This window comes from Crocodylus porosus, unplaced genomic scaffold (genome assembly GCF_001723895.1).
Source record: "Crocodylus porosus isolate Cpor-Errol unplaced genomic scaffold, CroPor_comp1, whole genome shotgun sequence".
Taxonomy (NCBI): domain Eukaryota; kingdom Metazoa; phylum Chordata; order Crocodylia; family Crocodylidae; genus Crocodylus; species Crocodylus porosus.
The window spans coordinates 12,907,933-12,922,005 of record NW_017728923.1 but is presented as its reverse complement, the minus strand read 5'-3'; the positions used below and the strand labels follow the sequence as shown (position 1 = coordinate 12,922,005).

General features: G+C 44.0%; 1 protein-coding gene across 1 annotated transcript in view; it reads right to left on the bottom strand.

Moving 5' to 3' along the window:
• The window catches only part of LOC109313554 (lipopolysaccharide-induced tumor necrosis factor-alpha factor homolog), a 33,444-nt gene extending 22,020 nt beyond the window's left edge, over positions 1 to 11,424 (bottom strand). Inside the window, exon 1 of the mRNA XM_019540169.1 lies at positions 11,334 to 11,424. The gene's annotated coding sequence lies outside the window, so the exon portion shown is untranslated. The remainder of the gene's footprint in view (positions 1 to 11,333) is intronic.
• Positions 11,425 to 14,073: the final 2,649 nt, after the last annotated feature.

Below are 14,073 nucleotides of genomic sequence, written 5' to 3'. Positions count from 1 at the left end.
TTGATCTTCTGTCAGCATTGCTTCTGCTGCAACCGTCATTTGGGAGCCAGTCTGAATGACATAACCAAGCAAATGAGTTGGTGATCAGTCCAGCAATCATCAGCTCTTAGCATAGTTTGGGTGATGCAGGCATCTTTGCAATCCCAGGCACAGATGATGACATAGTCACGAGATCTTAACATCTATGGGTTATATGGTTTTGGGAGCTGATGTGTATCAAGAAGTCCAAAACAAGACATGACAGTAAGCTAGGCAGGGCTTGATGTGGGACCTGTACAAAGGCTTTAGCTATCTAGAGAGAAAGAGAAAGCTGAATCTTAAAAATAACCTAGGTGAAGAAGGAAAGGCTTAGATGTAGCTTGGAGGTTCAGACAGTGATGAGGGCAATGGCGTAGGTTGAGGTGCTCAACCTGCAGCCTACGGGTTGAATCTGCCCACTACACCATGGCACCCAGCCTCTGGAATCACCGTAAGTCAGGAAATTTGGCAGTGGGGAAGCAGTGGTAACTAGCACTATCACCCTTCCCCTACTGCCAAGTTACCAAGCCCCATATGTCCAGATCCAGCCCTGCCCAGGCCATTGTCACATAGCTAGATCATGCCTAGGCCCACCCCCTGCACCTGGATTGGGGTTGGGCCTCTCCCCCTGCATGCCCATACTGGGGCTGGGCTCCTCCCCACACACTCCATGTGTTCAGGTTAGGGCTGAACTGCTTTCCCTTCCCCCCACCCCACATGTTTGGATTGGGGCCATGCTGATTTTCTGCCCCCCACATGTCTAGATCAGGTCAGTTCACTTCCACACCACACACATGCAACTGCATTGGAGTCGGGCTGTCCCAACTGCTGCACCTGGATTGGGTCCCCTCCACACCCACTCCACATGCTGGATCAAAGCCATTGCCCTGATTTGGCCTGCAGGTGGACCTGGTACTGCCCATCTGGCCTGCAGGGTGAAAAGGTTGGGCACTATTGGTATAGGTAAAGGTAGTAGTAGTAAAGGCAATGGAGTCATAGGGGAAATTGGAGGGAAAATCAGAAGTTAAGTGTTGACAGTGTTAAGAAATGAGTCAGAACAGGAAGGAGGAGATGTTGGAAAGATTAGTCTATATGTGGAACTGAATGAAGGAAATAGAATCAGCAACATAGAGAAGCTCTTAAATGCCATAGCACAAAGGTAGTAGCTGATGGTGCATGTTCACATATGATCATTTTAGGAAAGGGAAAAAAGAGCAGTGGACAGTAGTGCAGTCCTGTGGAGACTGCCACTACTGAAAGTGGGAGAGATGGGGCAATGTGAAAAGTAAGATGAGATCCAGGAAAGAAGAGAATCAGGAAAACCAAGAGAGGACAGAATTTCAAAGATGAGAATGCAAACACAGTCTCAAAAGCAGCTTGACACTTCCTGTAGTATGAGGAAACCCTGGAAGTTTGGGAGAAATAATGTGATGAGGAGTGCCTCATTATCCTATTGATTAATACTACGTATTAATGCCATGTATCCAGGTGAGGCTTTTCAAGGCACTGATGATGATGCAGAGGAGGTAGGAATAATTGACAACAGTGCTTAGTAAATTGGGAGAGCACTATATATTCAAAGTTGCATGCAAGCAAATACTGACTAATCCTTGCCCCACCTTGAAGTAGACAGATATAATTGGTTCCACTAAATGCATAGGGAAACTGAGGCAAAGAGTCAGTAAGTGACTTAGTCTGTGACTCACTCATCTCGCTAGCATGGAATCCTACACTTAATTCACTTGAGCCATACAGCACAAAAGCTACTGGCTGTAGAGTTTCAGCAGCTGAGGTGCAATAGTTGCCCTGAATTTGCCTGGTTTGCAGCTGGTCTGGAATTTTACAGAAGTTATAAGAAGTCAGTGCATCTCTATGTTAGGACAGCATAAAGCATCTTGAAGCAAAGGAGTAAAGAGAACTGGAAAGCAGCTTGGGCACAAGCTTCCAAAGGAGCTTATCTGGGGCATTAACAGGAGGACTTGCTGTCTAATTCAAAATCTCCTTTTATTTTGGCATGTGTGTAACAATATGCTACTTTTGCAGGCCTCGTGCACTGTGGTGCCAGTGCTCAGCTAGCATGTTCTAGCACAGTCCAAACCCCATAGCATAAGTATTACTTCCAACATCCAGAGTTGTAACTGGAGTTTGCTCCTGGCTCCACCAGCCCTAGGAGAGCTGTCTAGCTACATACTAATTTATTAGGGAAGGAAATGTGGGGCAAGCACTGGGTAAAGTAGAGCAACAAGCTGAGCTGATGGCCCTGCAGGAGAAAGCAGCAAATGGAACTGGCAGGTGGTAACTTCCTGAAAGAGCAAAAATGGGAAAGATTCCAGTAAGCCTTTGAACAAGGATGGTGATTTGGGATGCCCTGGGGCTGATGGCTTGATGGAGAAGAAGGCTGTGTTAAAAAAAATGTTGAAATCTCAGGTGTAGCTGTTGTGGCAAAATTTCTGCAACTAGGCAGAAGAGAGCTTGATGGGTCAGCCAGGGGCCATCCACATGCAGTGAGCTGTGGGATTGGGGTCTTGGTTTATCTACAAAATTATCCCTCTGCCGTGAAATTTATTGTTAAAGTATTTGCAGGATTTTTTGTTTGTGGTATTGTGTTTGTTAAAGCAGGGCAATTCCGTGTCTCCAAAATGCAGCATTTCTATCTAGTTGTAGCTGAATGTATTTCAAAGTAGCAGGCATAGAAAGGAATCACTTGAAGACATGTCATTACTTGTGCTGAGGGTTTTGTTTTATTTTTTTATCCTGAATATTTCAGATCAAAGTGACATTTTTTGCAATTTATTTTGATGAAATAAAATGTGTTGAGGTGATAATTCATACACGCCTAAGTTCCAGTGCCAGTGGAAGCCATTATGATCATCTAACCTCCTGCATAACACAGGCGCTAAAATTTGGTCCAGCGAACTGCATCAGTGTTTCAGGTATAGTATATCTTTTAAAAATAAATGATGTCTTGATTTAAAGACTTCAAGAGGGGGAAACATCCCAATGCATCTGCATATGTTGTGTGAGTTATTAATTACGATCTCCATGGTGCCTTATTTCCAATCCGATTGGGCACCTTCACCCGTGCGCCGGGGGTGGGACAGCGCTTTAATCAGAGCAGCTCCAAAAGCCATTCTAATTAAAACACTGCCACACCTCGTGTATCAGCGTTCCAGCGCTTAAAAATGGTGTCAGGGGCACTTGAACTAGATTTCACTCAATGAGCTTTAGTCACTCAATGAGCTTTAGTTCAAGCACCTCCGCTGCCATTTTTAAGCACGGGGGCGCTGATACAGGAGAAGCAGGAGGCTGCTGGAGTGTGGTCATGGCCATGCTCCAATGTGCTGGAATGCCAGCATGTTGGAGCAGCCTCCATGCTCATGTATAGGTGCCCAATGCGTCTAGCTTCAGCTTTAAATCATTATATTTTGTTATGTTTTCTGTTCTTAAAGATCCCTACTATCAGAAGGCTCTTTTCCTATGTAAGCTCATATGGATTAATACTGGTCTCACAAACACATCTGTGGCGCATCCCCAGAAGCATAAGTTTCTCTCCCTGTCCCATTGCTTATCCCAAGGAACTGACCAAGGTTTGCCCTGGGGTAACTGCTAATCCCCATGAAACTCCACCCCACTGCCTGCACACCAGACCTCGCAGCTGCAACAAGGGACTATCTGTCAGCTCTAAGTGCATTCCCTGTGGGTTGTGAAAGAAATATTAGGTCCTGCTTTTTGTAGAATGGGTTAGGTTGGAATTTCAGTTGCCCAGAGATCACTCTTTACCATAGGCAACCAGTAAGGTAACAAAAGGATTCATTATATAGGAGAAAAGAATGATACAAGAAAAACTTCATAAGCTAGAGACAAAACAAAAAGATGCATTTCTTACTGTCTCAGCTGACTACCACCTGGTCTTTCAGAGGGACCTGCTAGTATTTTCAGAGAACTGTCTTCCTGCTGATCTTGCCAGCCCAGACTGCTGGGGGCCTGGATTCCTCCAAAGCCTCAAAAAATGCAAAGACCAGAGTTATCTCACAGAAAACCTCTAAAATATCTTCAAGCCAGCCTCCCTGCATCATCACAGTCCCAATACCATGAGTAGGGATCTAAGTCATGGCATGCAAAAGGGATTTTCGTGAGCTGCTCATGGCACATGGAGCCAATTGCACAGACTTTTTGCAGTGAGCCCACCCCTTGCCACTGGTTGGTCATGGGACCCCAGTGGCCTCACCTTTCACCACTGATTGGCTGAGTGGGCTGTCTGTCATATAACCCTGGCCCTCACTGCTAATTGACCACCATCTTGGCCACTCCCCTTTGCACCAGTGGCGGCTCCTCTCTTCTCTGTGGGCTGCAGACACAGAACAACCAGCTGGGCCACGACAACCAGCACATGGTTTTAGTAACTTTTTTTGTTGGTGATTTTGTGAGCAATGCCTGGTTTCGTGGTTTCCACAAAATGAAGTAGGTTCTTACTCGTGACTCTCAGAATTCTCTAGAAATGCATTTCTTGCCAGGGACTGCACTCCTCTGGCTAATGGGCTGTTTTGCTCCAATGCCTTTGCTATTGTGTGGTTGTTTTTCCCTTTACAAGCTGACAATAACTTGTGGGCTCATTCCACCAGCGGCTTTTTCTGTCTGTGATTGGGACTGGCAATTGTCCTTGCCTCAGGACACAATGACAAAAGACACCTCACAGTTTTGCCTCCTTTCTTTTCCTTAAGTATACCTTCCTCGTTTCATTTGGATAACACATGTTCAAAATCATAAAGATATATGCAGAAAGTGTAATATAACCCATACAGGGATAAAAGCAGTGTAAATGGTTACAGCATAACATTGGCATATCAGCAGAGATCCTGGTTTTCTCTGTTTAAAATTCCAAAATTGTCTGATGAAATAAAAAAATCTCTGACTAAAAACCCCAAAATTGTATCTTTCCATGATTAAAATGAAATGCCTTGCGTTCTCTGTGTCTCCTTCATGTATAATATGTGTGTTTGTGTATCAACTGAACACAATGTTGTATTGATATGTTTACAATTTTAAAGCAATTTTGAGGTACTGGTAGGCTTCCATCATTATAATAAAATACATTCTAAATACCTATATATTTTGGCATTTGATTTTAGTTTTATCATAGAAAATCAGTTCCCCTGCTCCCTTCACTCATCCTTCACTCACCAGGCTGTGAGTCCAGCTATGGCTGTCCCCCCACTGTCTGGTGGCACTGAGCAGTCCTGATATACTGGTGTCCTGCTCCTGCCATGCCGTTGCCCTTCACTCTGAACCCACAGCTCCAGGCACAAGCAACCTCCACACCCCAATGGACAGGACCTGGTGTGGGAGGGAGCGCTGTGCTTCCATGGCCACCAAGGTGTAAGGCATTCCTGCTCAGATTTTCTCCTTTAAAAGGGAAAACCTGCATTTTTGCCACATTTTCCTATGTAAACAGAAAACCTGGGTCCCTGCTCATCAGAGACCACACACACCTTGTCAATACAACACACATAAGAAAATCTGCCTGATTACTGCCCTCCCCCCCCCAAGATTTGGTGGAGTTTGTGATATTTGGGAAAGGAGGGCAAAGGGAAAATAGGATCTGGTAGATACAGATTGTAATAGCCTACAGTGCTAACTAGACCTTGACTAATTCTGCTTCTGCCTCAGTGTTTTATTTTAGGCAGTAGATTAATTGGAACTAGTAATTGGATATTTCTGTTAAAGCTGGATTGGGGACTGACGTGATGAAAATGTGTATTACTTTTTTGTATTTAACTGGGGATTTTTGTTGTTTTTGTTGATCTCTTTCATGTTAAATTATAGACTTTAAGTGGGATTTTCACTATGGCTCAGCACTGGCCTGTCTCTGCTCCATTGAAGTCAATGAGACTATTCTCATGAATAAATTGTATTTAAATGTTTGTAGGTACATAAATTCATAGATGTTAGGGCCGGAAGGGACCTCAATAGATCATCGAGTCCAACCCCCTACATAGGCAGGAAAGAGTGCTGGGTTCAGATAACCCCAGCCAGATGCCTATCTAACCTCCTCTTGAAGACCCCCCAGGGTAGAAGAGAGCACTACCTCCCTTGGGAGCCCATTCCAGATTTTGGCTGCTCTAACTGTGAAGAAGTCCTTCTTAATGTCCAGTCTAAATCTGTTCTCTGCTAGCTTATGGCCAATATTTCTTGTAACCCCCAGGGGCGCCTTGGTGAGTAGAGCCTCACCAATTCCCTTCTGCGCCCCCATGATGAATTTATAGGCAGCCACAAGGTTGCCTCTCAACCTTCTCTTGTGGAGGCTGAAGAGGTCCAGGTGCCCTAGTCTCTCCTCATAGGGCTTGGCCTGCAAACTTTTAACCATATGAGTGGCCCTTCTCCGGACCCTTTCCAGGTTATTCACATTCCTCTTAAACTGTGGCACCCAAAACTGGACACAGTATTCCAACTGCGGTCTGACCAGCATCCAATAGAGGGGAAGTATCACCTCCCTGGTTCACGATAAAATGCCGTTAGCTCTGCTGATGACTTTGCACGCTGCCAACTCATGTTCATCTTGGAGTCCACAGATGTGGCCCATTTGCAAAAAAACCCAGAAGACTGAGAGGTGATAAGTTGGAAATGTAGGGGAAAAAGTATATAAAGTTGATTTTAAGGAATGGCTCTGTGTTTTAGCTGCAAAATAGCTAGGAATGAGGGTGAGGGCTGTGTCATGTCAGACAGCAAGAAGACAGGGAAATAGTCTAAAAGAGTATGCCAGTGTCAGGCTGCATCTTGCGAAGCACAGGACTGAGGGGAAAGCATTCAGTCCCTACATTGCTCTTGCTGATGTCTGCAAGAGATTTGACATTACCTTTATGAGAACTTGACCAGATTCTAAAACAGGTAGAATAGAAGCTTTGAGAAAAACTATTTTTTAGTCCGTTGGTGACTTGCGTTTTCGAAGACTGAGCTTGCAATATTTTTGGGGTTGTAACTACATTTAAACATTACAGCAAGAAATATATGGCAGTCATGCACATGAAGAATTCTAAAAGCCTCCAGACACGGGCGACTGGTGTCACCTTAGTCAGGGGGGGCATGTGCCCCCCTCCGCAACCAGTTCTACCAAGTGGGGGGAGTCACCCCACAACCCATCTCACTGCCCGGGGGCACCCCTACAGCTGATCACTGCAGCCACTTCCAGCAGTGGCTGCAGCAATTGGCCGGTGCTTGCAGGGGGATACCAGTGCTCCTGCCTGCCCCCCACAGCCCATCACCTAAGCAATGAGTGCAGCTGGTGCATCAGCGCTCTTGGGGGGTGCATGTGCATCCCCCTACACATCGCTACTGCCTTCAGACAATCATCTATTGTACGGTGGACAGGAAATACCACCAACACTTTGTCATTTGTTAAACCACTTTCTTGGCATCCTGCCAGCACGCACTGCTAATGCATTGTGTCCTTTCTAGTTTATCACTTCCAGCAGCATATATGAGATACCCTGAACTTTGACTGACTTTAAATGATGACCATCCAAACTGGACTTCTCCCTTGCCACACAGAATAAAACAAACCATGTTGATACCATGCATATATGTTTATGTATGTGAAAGGCAAGGATTTTTTGTGATATCTCTTTTTGGACCAACTACATAGTTAGAAAAGCTGCTGGACACATTTTCAGGCACCAGGTGCCCTTTCTCGGGTCACCATTCAGCCAAAATTACAAGAAGGAGCATGTATTGAAGATTGTGGTATTACATTTTGGCTCTGTTGAGCTGGGAAAGCTATTTTGCATTACTTCTTTTGGAAAAAAGCTCCAAAAGAAATCCTCTTTATTATCCTCTATAATATTTTCAGTGTTAACAAAAACCCAAAGGTTTCTTTTTAAAAAGTGTGCAGTTACCATAATAGTGCACCCACAGGACAGGTTGCCTAGCTACCAGACTTGCACACAGCTGCAGCACTTTGGCATGCAAATTGGGAGCCTGATCCTGCAAATATGCACTTATAGAGCATAGATAGATGTAATGGTTGTGTTGCTCTCAAAAGATATACAAGCAGTTGTGATGCAACTGTTACCTTTGCATGGTTCTGTAGCCATACAAGTGTAGCAAAGCCACTCTAACCAGAACTTTGTTTCATTCAGGATCAAAGCACAATTTAGCTAATTTGCATTACTATGGGCCAAACGTCTAGATCATAACAGCTATTGCACACTCCCAAGCAACTACTTCACCTTCCTTTTTAAAGCAGCTGAAAGGTACCTTTGTCCACACTCACAGATACACAGGGCTAGAAGGGACCTCCTGGTTTACTGAGTCTAGTCCCTTTCTATTGAGATACCATGTCACATAATCCTGTTTATGATCTGATCAAGCTCCAAACCTAAAAGTAGGTTTTCTATCACAGGTGACTGGGGGCACATGCCTCCCCTCCCAAGATTAGCCCCTGACTCAGCACTGCTCAGGACAGCAAACCACAGCCCCGCAATTGAGGTTTGGACCCCCGCTCCCCCTGCCATCTGGGGAGGTGGAGGTAGCTTTACCTGTGTTCTGGCCGGTGGTCTGCAGTGTGCCAGGCTGGCTGCTTCCAGTCCACAATCGTGCCCCCCCAGACTCGGGAGGCACCAGTCACCTCTGTTCTACCCTGTTGTTCTTACTGGATGCTTTTCCAGAATCTCACTCCTCTGATGGTAAGAAAACTACTACTTGTTATCAGCCTGATTTTTTTTCACAGCTGGATTTATACCCATTTTTTGTGCCACACTTTTCTTTGCTTAAACAGTTCTCTGATGTTTATCTATTGATGTATTTGTGGAAAGAAATCTTACCTCCTCTCTGCCTTCATTTTGCTGAGCAAACAAGGCTTGCAAGCTCTCAGAGGATGCACTCTATTGGTCATCTACACTTTTTTCAGTTTAAGTTCATCTTTCCTGAAGATGGGTGACCAGAACTGTAAACGGTTTTCCATATGAAATCCTGTGGGTGCCTTGTAAAATGGCGTTATATTTTTCTATCTATACTGGAAATACTTTGCCTAATACATACTGCTATGGGAGCACAGAAGGGGATGAATTAAGGATGAAGACTTGGCTTGCTTTTTGTTGATTCATTCAAACCTTAAGATCAAGTGAAAACTGTGTGCATCTGTCTTCCTATAGTACTTATTTGGCCCTCATCAATTTAGTATCTAAGCATGTCATAATGTGCCTTTTTGATGGTTCCATCACACTGATGGCTCCTACTAGTCCTGTAGTCGACTATATACCAGAAGTTCTTGCTTTTAATCCCTATGTTGCCTTGTACTTGGTACTATAAATGTTTAGCCTGTTCCTATTACTACAGCATTCTGGGTTATCCCATTCTCTCTATATAATATAGTAACTCACTCACTTTGCTAATTTTATTGGATGCTCCCAGTGTTAAATAAGATTGGTCCCAAGGCCAATCCTTGAGGATCTCCACTAATCTCCCTCCAGCCTGTTAGTCCCCTTTCAAACAGATCATCCTGTTCTCTTCAGAAGATTCCTTATTCTCCATAAATTTTTTGTACTAGTTTCCAGAACCTGCACTTGTGTGACTGACTTTTCTCATTGAAGTACTCCTCACTTGAGGATCAGGCCATCAAAACTACTCCCTCCCAAATTTTGATACCAAAAGTAGAAGATCCAATTTTCCAGAGGGGAAGGTGGGATCAGTCATTAGAGCACTAGTCAAGACTCTGGGAGATCGAGGCCTACCCTGCCAGAAATATCCCTTGTGATCTGGCCAAGTTGGTTAGCCTCACTGAATCACCGTTACTGATTTGTGAGGAATAATAGTACTGCCATGCCTCACTGGGAAGACAGTGTAAACAGAGTAAAAATTATGAAATGCTCAGATACTATGTTGGTGAAGGCCAAATAAGTACTAAAGGTAGACTGCTATTCCCTGGTTTCACCTGATCTTAAGATTTGAGCAGACCAGAAAACAGTAGGAAATGTCAAACTCAGGCTGAGTCTTCATCCTTAATTTATCCTTCCTCACTCCTGCAGCAGCATGAATTAAGGCTAGCATTATACATTAAATCATGTAATTTCATTACCACCTTAATATCTGACATTTGTGTTCTTTCATTTGTAAGCCTCAGTGCTTCAACTATCCTAATAGACAGCCCCTCTGATGATTGGTTACAGGAAACAGATGCAGCTATATTTATTAGCTATAGAAATAATGTCTATAATTAAATTTGCCCTCTGCTTTAAAACTTGCAAAGCAGTAAACAATTTTTCATGTAGCATTTGTATGTGGTTTTATTAATACTTTAACCAATGCTTGTGAATAACCATACACTTCCTACAGAATTAGAAATGTTCATTGCGTTTGAGCACGACTTCCTTCACACAGTGGATTGGTTAAATGCTTTTCCCCATCTCTTTACACCTGCATTTTCATCAAATCAAAAATTAGTTTTGATAGTACCCTTTTCTGATCTGTTTTAGAAGAGCTTTACTAGACCAGGGATGGGCAATTCTCCGGACTGGAGGGCCACTTCAGAAGTTTTGGTGAGCTGTTGAGGTGGGAAGGCGGTGCTGACACAGCCTTGGCACCCGGTCATGGATGTTTACACTGCACAGCTCAGGGCTGGGGGGCTGGGAGATGCCAATAAATCCTATCCTATCCAGGCTTGGGCATGCCCACCATGCATCCACCACTGGGGGTGGTGGACAGAGCAGGTGGGTGCAGTCTCCATGGAGGCTGGCCCAGCACCCTGTCTCCCCCATCCATGGGCAGGGGGTGCTCAGCTGGGCAGATGGGATGGGGCTGCGGGTGGGTGAGGAGTGGTGTCCGGGAGCGGGACAGGTGGATAGGGCTGGGGTCAGGGCTAGGATTAGGGGGTAATGACAGCCTGGGGGCCCAGGGTAGAGCCATGATCTGCTCCCTGCGGAACTGGCACCCACCATAGGGACAGGCAGCCTACAAAACTAGTGTCTGCCCCAGGGACATGTGAAGAGCAGATCATGCTATCAGTTGAACAGGACCAGCTGTACATGCCACAGCCCCTAGACTTGGGCTGGGCAGGTCCAAGGGACATGCTGTGGGCTGGGTAGAATCATTTGAGCCAGATCCAGCCCATGAGCCATATTTTGCCCACCCCTGTATTAGACCCAGAGGGAGTAATAACAGGGAGAGATTTTTGCATTTAAACAATCAGCATTTATAACCATTACAATCCCATGCTCCCAGAATTATTGTTTGTTTCAACCCATTCCATCTACTTTTCTGCATTTCGTAGCTTATTCCAAAACAGCATGCGTCATTTCAATCCCCTTCAGTACAAGAACACTTACCTTTATGTAGCACTACCAGACTGGAACAGAAAACTGCTTCACAGGTTACAGGAGCCCCCAAGCAGCACACAAGTGACTGATAATACAACCACCGAAGTCTGGGAAGTGAAGAGTAAGTTACCCAGTTGAAGCTACAGGGAGGGAAGGTTGGCAAATAATATGTAATTATCCAAGATAGCCCAGGGCTCCCACCTACTGCTAACACCTCTACTTTGGCAAATACATTGCAATGGAATGTAGTGTTACAAGTTTGCTTCAGAGTTGCTCCCTGAATCATTTTTAGTGGCCCATATGTTTTATTTTGAATTAACATAAGAACAAGTTTAAGTTAATTGGGTGCTTCTTTTTTTTAAGTACATATAGCTTCAGAGAGGCTACCCCAAATCTAAGAGACCTGTGGAAGTATACTTCATTCCTGAAAGTTTGTCCGTATTCCTCCCAACTATATAGCTGGTCCAATAAATGATAACACCCACAAAAATCCTTGCTGCTAACCCAGGTTTATTGTTTTCTAACGTGGCCTATAATTTTGTTAAACTATAAGAAGAAAAGATTTTGCTGGTCGTTGGCTAAACCCACGGCATTTCCCCTTGTCAAGTCTGGAAATAAACTGGAATTTTTTGACAATTCTGAGGTTGAGGGTTTTGCAGCTGATGTTCAGATTGCTACGGTCCTTTCTCCTAGGAGTGAGCAGATTCATGGAAACAGCTTGAAGGGGATGGGAGCAGTGGCCTGTCTTACTCCACTTTCCTTTCTAAGACTAACCATCATGGTGCGGAGGGAAGTTGAAAAGAGATGTGAGCCAGTGTACAGATGGTATCTTTTTTGAAGTCAGTGATATATTTGATGACTTTCCATCTGTTTGGAAATGGTCAGGTTTTTTGAATTGGGTAATAAGGAGACCTGAGCAAAACAGGCTGCGTCTACATGAGACACAGACTGTGTAGTCATTACTGCGCACTCATTTAGTACTTTTTATAAACAAGTACTAAATGACTGCACAGCTACCTGAGTTACTGCCCAGTAGCACTGATGAACAGCTTATTTGTGACAGTGACTATGCAGTAGCCCAAGACTACTGCGCAGTAGCATTGCATCATGGTTTCTACCATATGGTGCTACTGTGCAGTAGCCTTGGGCTACTGTGCAGTCAGTGTCTTGTGTAGACACAGCCACAGTAACTATAAGATTATATCCAGGTTTTTTTGTATGATTGTATTTATTGATGAACTGCGCTTTTTATGCAGTTTTCCTTGCCCCATTCACTTAAATTGACTGTAATCTCTAGGCAGAAAGACATCTGCTTCCACCAAAGGGAAAGACAATTCCAGCAGGGTGAGAGGGAGAGAAACTTATGTGTAGGCATGTCCCCTATCAGGAGGCTAGCTCTGTTCTCCAAACTTATTGGTATTTAGTCTCTTGCCTCCCTGATGATCAATGATTTATTGATCAGGAGCAATGTTTTGCCATTTTTGCTTGGTAATGTGAATTGTGGGCTTGATGTATGCCCACTGTTTGAAAGTTACTTCTAACCTCCATTAAGTATTCTGCCATAAAAAGGGCTGCTTTAACTTACTGATAGGGTTCATGTTCAGTCCCTGTTAGATGAGAATAGCAAATAATCACGGATGACCTGTTGATATAAACTGGCCACCCGTAGGCCCTATACAAGAGCAGAGGCTATGGGCATTTTGCTGTTGCCACCCTCTTGAAAGAACTTCCCATTGCCTGGATCCCCACTGAATAGAGTGCTGTAGACTGGTGACACTCACTGTAACTTCCCCATGGCCAATATATTGCTCCTAAACATTAAACCCATTTCCTCTAAATATCTTTTAAAGGAGTCACTCAACTTGCTATTCACCTGTCTTCTGCAAGGTGATCTCTCATCCTCTAGAAAAATCATGGTACTTAGTAATTCCGAAGTTATCTCAGATTAAGCAGGAACTATTCACCTAAGCGGGTATATTCAGTGCTGATATGTTAATGCTATTGATGATTCAGAAGGTTCAGATAAGCCTTTGAATTTACAGCACTCTTAAATTACTTTTGGAAGAAAAGACGGATGATTACAAGTCTATGCATGCTTGTGAGCATCTGATCCTCCTCCTTATTCATGTTTTCATCATCTTCTTTTCAATGACATTAATTATGGAAAGAGATTGTATCACCCATTACTCTACCAAAGGAGGGAAGAAGAAATAATTTTCCTGAAAATCTGGATCTGTCTCTAAATTTAACTTAGGGGGATGTTGGAAGAGCAATGCTCTATCATTTGAACCATGAGAAGATGCTCATTTTTCTCCATTCTTGCTTTGTGTAAACAACTATTTATGTCTGTATTACCGTCCTTGTAATTGAAGCCAACAGACAGTTTCACACAATCAGCAATTGCTTTGTTTTTTTCCAGCAACAAAGCTACCCATAGCTTCTTGGGACTAGAGATGTTTATAAATTTTCTTTGCAGCTTCTTGCATGTTCTTGCTTTGTGACAGCATGATTCTGATACAAGTGCTGGTGAAAATCAGGAATGGCTCTGCTGAGGTGGGTAAAATGACACTGATGTAAGTGTGAGGGAAATCAGGCCCTCTGAGAGTGACTCTGAGCTGGGGGTTTCAAATTAATCCAGAACCCAACTGTAACCTTTCCCAATCTCAACATAAACCATAAATAACAGAAGAACTATTTGTAGAACAATACGTTTTCTGGGGGGAGTTGGAGGAGGGTGAACTCTAGGGAA